Source organism: Pteropus vampyrus, unplaced genomic scaffold, assembly GCF_000151845.1.
Source record: "Pteropus vampyrus isolate Shadow unplaced genomic scaffold, Pvam_2.0 Scaffold177, whole genome shotgun sequence".
Classification (NCBI taxonomy): Eukaryota; Metazoa; Chordata; class Mammalia; order Chiroptera; family Pteropodidae; genus Pteropus; species Pteropus vampyrus.
The window spans coordinates 3,763,572-3,768,914 of record NW_011888958.1 but is presented as its reverse complement, the minus strand read 5'-3'; the positions used below and the strand labels follow the sequence as shown (position 1 = coordinate 3,768,914).

At 38.1% G+C, this 5,343-nt stretch overlaps 1 protein-coding gene across 12 annotated transcripts in view; it reads left to right on the top strand.

The window, feature by feature from the left end:
- SIPA1L1 (signal induced proliferation associated 1 like 1) overlaps window positions 1-5,343 on the top strand; it is a 348,029-nt gene that overhangs the window by 99,489 nt on the left and 243,197 nt on the right. The window contains exon 1 of one of the 12 annotated variants that reach the window (XM_023537065.1): window positions 3,635-3,655. The exons of the other annotated variants lie outside the window; for them this stretch is intronic. The gene's annotated coding sequence lies outside the window, so the exon portion shown is untranslated. Of the gene's footprint in view, window positions 1-3,634; window positions 3,656-5,343 lie in introns of those variants that run through there. 12 annotated transcript variants of the gene reach the window in all.

Here is a 5,343-nt window from a genome sequence, read left to right as displayed (position 1 = left end):
ATCCTTTGCCCATTTATCTATTGAGGTAAGCTCTTTAAATAAAAAAGGAAGTTAGCACTTTGTGATAGGAGTTGCTTATTTTTCCATTGGGTTTATATTTTGTCATTGATGGTAATTTTTGCCATTTATAAATTTATTATTTTTGTCTAATCTAATTTATTAGTCTTTTGCTTTATGGGTTTTGGATTTTATACCTTACTTAGAATGGTCTTATGCTCTCCAAGTGTATAAAAAAATGTCTCTTGCTTTCTTTTAATACTTTTGAAGTTTCTTATTTTTAATGTTTAAATTTTTCAATTGTTATTATTTATTTTTTTGGTGTGAGTTGGTGTTCTATTCTTTTTTTCCGTGTGGCTACATAGTTTTGCCTATACCATTTATCCAGTAATTTATCTTTTCTGCACTGATCTTAAATAGCACAATTTATCTTTCATCTCTATGTCTCCGAAGTATTTTTAGAATTTTTATTTTTTTCTTTGATTTGACGGTCTATTCATGAACCAATTTCTATTCATAAACTAACTTTTAAATTATTGTGTAACACATTTTACTATCTGGTAAGTATTAAGGCTACTCTCCTTTATTACTCTTTTTTTTTTCCCATGATTACTCTAATTATTCTTGCTCGTTTATTTTTCCTTATGAACTTTAGACTTAGATTCTGAATTTCCAAAATAATATCCTGTTAATCTTAATGAGATTGTGATAAATTTACATATTAATTTAGATTTTTTGAAAGCATTGATGTTCTAGGAATCTGTTTTGTATAGTTCAGATATTTCTTTTGCTTTTCAAAAATTATTTTAAAAATTATACTGATAATATAAAGGGCAGTTACACATAATCTTACTTCTCACAATAAACTTTACTGTTTTATATCTCTCCTTCCATTTTCCTTACACTTTTGGCGATGCTGAGTCATGCTTTAGGATCTTTATTTTATGACTTTATATTCTGTAATTATCACAGTGCCATGCATACAGTAGGTAAAGGTTTAAAGAACTCATGCAAACTGCTGTGAGACCCTCACTGTGAAGTGATTTAGGAATACCTATTAAAATTTAACACATATGCATGCGTACGCCATAACCCTACAGTTGCGTTACTTCAGCATCTACCCTAAGGAAAACGTGCATCTTACCAATGAGCTCTGTGGGCAATGGCAAGTCATAGCCCAGTTCTATAATGCTGAGCACTTTTAATTCGATTCCCACCTTATCTTTTAGTTAAAAAACAACAACAAAAACTTCAACATTGTAACCCTTTAGATAAACACGTTAGAATCAGCTAAGTATTTTTTTCCCTATCAAACTTCTTAAGTTATCACCCACATCTTCCCCCAATTCCAATCATTCTCCCTTTCCCTGCTGAAAATCCCTTTCATGAGCCACTGTGCCTGATTGCAGTGTCCTTGAGTGTGTAGGGGACGGAAATACTCTGGGTCTCCTGTGTTCCCCCCCCTCCTGTTCTCACTCGTGCTCTGTCAGCATAATGAATCCTGTTCTTCACAAAGATAGATCAACTCCACCCACTGCAGCACCCTTTCATCTGCTCCTCATTCCTTTGGGGAGTACAGGCTTTTCATCTCTATCCTGGATCTCAAATCTACTCCCATATCTTTGAAATCTTTATTTCTATCCAGGCGGTTCCTTCATTTGGCCAATATTTTTGTGCACTGTGGTGGTGATGGTGGTGGGGTGGAGGGGACGTGATTGCTTTCATACCACAAAGACTTGAATTCAGATTGCATCAGAAAACAGAAAATTGTTTTATGCAGAGGCCTAGAAACAAGTATCCTTCATTGTCTCAGCATTAGCTTGGAGTGAGAAAGAGAGAACAGTCTGGTAACCTGGGAATTAGGGGAAGCAGGGAGGTAGAATTGGAATGTTTAAACCACTAAGCAGCTATTGGATTGGTGCCTGAGTTTGGGTCATGTTCTCATGTGCTTCTCTGCAGTATGTGTGCCTCCCTTTTGGACCAGTTGGGAATCCGTGGGCTGGTTACTATGGGGATTGATGGGTGCTGCTGGCAGTGGGAGAAGGGAAGTTCTTGGGACCGAGCCAGAAACTCTGGGAGAGCAAGGTTTTTCACCCCTCTGGCTCCCGCTGACTGTTCTTGGACTTGATTAGCTGACTCGATTTTAGTTTGGCGAGAGCATTTCCAGCAGCTCATCTCTGGTGTCCCTGGGAGGAGTGCAGTGGCCCTCTCTCAGGCCGACTTCAGAGAAGAGGGTGACACAGAGGATCATTAGCTTGCCTGGTGAATTTCTGTTTTAGCTGTTGGTTCTTCAGGCTTTGGGAAACTCAGAATTAAATTCAAGCTTCTGGTTCTTTTCACACTGTCAAGGAATGTGCTACAGACAAGGAGAGGGAAAAGTCAACATTTAATTCCAGAATCACAACCTTTCCCTCTTCTTCACTGCCACTGCCCCTCTCATGGGGTGGGGGTGGGGGGGAGCAGCATTCAGTTTTTGTTATAGGTTTGCTGATTCTGAAATGTTGGAGATAGAAAACAGATGTTTTAATGAAGTGATATCCATTGGAAAATAGCAAGTTCAAATATACATTTTATAAGTCAACTTTCATTAATATGATTAATCAATAACTCAAAAAGCTCTGCCATAGTATATGCTAGTTTATTTTTATAACTACTCATGAATATGGAATGCAAAGCATTGATTTATTTTTCTAAGAAAAGTATTTGGCTTGAGGAGAGAATATTAAAGCATCGTGGACATCATAAATTTTGACAAGACAGAAAGTATTTCCCCTGATATTTTTGGTTTTAGTTCACTGTTTTCTGTTGTTTGATTCTTTTACCACTAATGAAAACCTTATTCAGGGCGGCAAACTTTTCCTTTTGATTTTGAGAGATTCTGTTGAGTTCCTTCCTTAGATGTAAGACAGCTGTCTAGATCTATTCAAACCTTGACTTTGGGGTCTTAGAGGTGATCGGTCACTTGGTAGAGCAACCATGCGATGTTGAATTACCTCGTGATTTGGACAGTTTCTTTCTAGAAGCTTTAACATTCCCTTTTAATTAGTTTAATTCCTGTTCTGTGTTGGGAGGAGGGACTGGAAGGAAAGGCCATTACACATAGTCTTTGACCTCCTCGAGCTTCTGATCAGGGAGGAAAGATGATAACAACAAAGTACAGAGAAGGGTGTGGTAGATGTATCAGAGATGAATTGCCGAAGTGTGGTGGTAGCTCCACATTTAAGTGATCTTCCTTGGGGCAACTACAGAAGCCGTCTTAGAGGAGATAGCATTTGAGTGCCTAGAACTATCTCTGTAACACTTCAAGCCTGAGAATATTTTTTTTCTAGTTTATTTATTCATCTGAGGGCCTACAGACTGCCAGGGAGGAGTCTAGGCTGGGGCTATAAACGTTCCATCAGACGGGGAGCGTCCGATGGAGGAGACAGGTCATACCTTGACAGAGGGGAGCATAGAGCATAGAGTGGTGGGAGCTCCAAGACAGGAAACGCTGCTAATTCTGAGGATGGGATATGGGGGCGTAGGGGCCAAGGCATGGGAGTCAGAGTTTTGCACTGATCGGTTACATTTGTTATTCTACTGTGAAATAGATGCAGCTCGTCCCTGTTGACCAGTGAGAAAGCTGAGAGGCTCATGGTGTTTCAGTGCCTTCTCCAAGGTCAGTCCAAGGTCAGACTGTCTACAGTTGTTAGCACTGAGATTTGAACCCATGATGGCAAATGTTGCTCAGAACTCCGTAAACCTTGCACGGTAGTTATTTTGGCCCCTAGTTCCAGTTGAGGTTAGTAAGGCAGGTACCTTGTTCAAGGCCTAACTGGTATGTGGCAGAGTCGAGACTTGAATGATGTTTGTTTTTAAAGTGCACACTTTTTCCAAATGGAGAGCTTGTGGACATTCAGCAGAGGGGGCACTAACAAAAACTCAAAGAAGCAGCCCTTAAATTAGGTGTAGTAGGGTGGATGTAATTTAGAATTATAGAGAGGTATCAGTAGGCACTTAATGCAGGCGGAATATATGACAAAAGGAATAGAAAAAAGTAAAGTGAAGACTATGTTTAGGTAAGAGAATAGTTCAGTTTGCCTGGAGTGATGGCTTCTGTGAAGGGGTGTAGAGGGAAACAAATTGAAGAATTGGACCCTTTTTACTAGGTAGTATTGAGAAGCCTTTGATGCTTTTGGGCAGGTAAAGATGGCTCATATGATTTCTTTTTCGTACTGAATTTGAATTTTATCTACCTTTATCTCTGAATGAAATTGGAATTGTTCCTAAATTCTTTAAAAGGTAGGGCTAAGGAAAGTTAAGATTCAGTAGGAAAAAAATGTAAGGTTTACTATCTAGGAAAGATCGTGAAACCTAGTTGTTATATAGATTATAATTCTGATTATATAAATTTTCAGATTTTTGTCAGCTTGAAGAAAGTGACCATGAGAGGACTGGAAACATGGTATTCTCATAAATCTGTTTGAATAGTGGTATTTCTGTGACTTATTTTACATACATAGCCACTAAATCTGCCACAGATGGAGGTTATTTATGGGCTTGCTTCAATCCAAAGTCTTGCATAGGAATTCTTTCCCATGGGGCATAAGGCCGGCCAAAGCATGTAGATGGGACCTCTGTATGGCCTTCTCTGGGCTGGCTTCCCTAGTCCCAGACCTCATGTGGCTGCTGTCTTTGTATTATCATCTCGAAGTTCCCAAAGGGTCTGGTTGAATCTTTAGACATCTAGATTATTTATAAAAATAATAGCCATCATACTGCTCTTCAGAGAGGATTATATTTTTATACTTAATAAAAATTTTCTCATCAATATCAATGTAAAAAGAAAATTTATTCAAAACTAGTTAGGACTGATTGTGAAGCAGTCATGGTTTTTCATTGAACCTGGAAGTGGTGGCACAGAAGGATATAGTCTGTAGAGTATAGTCCTAGACAAATTGCTCGTTGAATGAATTTTGGATGAATCTTGGGTGATTGTTCCTATGGAGAAGCTATTGCACTTGATGGAAAAACTGGTTTTTACTTAAGACTCTTTTCTCCCGGTTCTATAGGTTTTGTTTCGTGATAAAGATTTTTACATGCTTTTTTTGATATGTTGCTTCAAAATGCTAATAACACTTTAAAATTCTTTTTAAATAAAATAACCAAATAGAACAGAAGTAACTAAAAATATGAAATCTTGTAGGCTAATTAAAAAAATATAGAACATGTAGTATCGGCACTTTCTTCCATTCTCTTTAGAAAGAATCACTACCCTACATTAAGATATCTCCTATCCGGCCAAGATTTCACTTACTTGACTCAAAGCCCAGAGTATAGATGGAAGTGTGAGAAGGTTTGACAAGC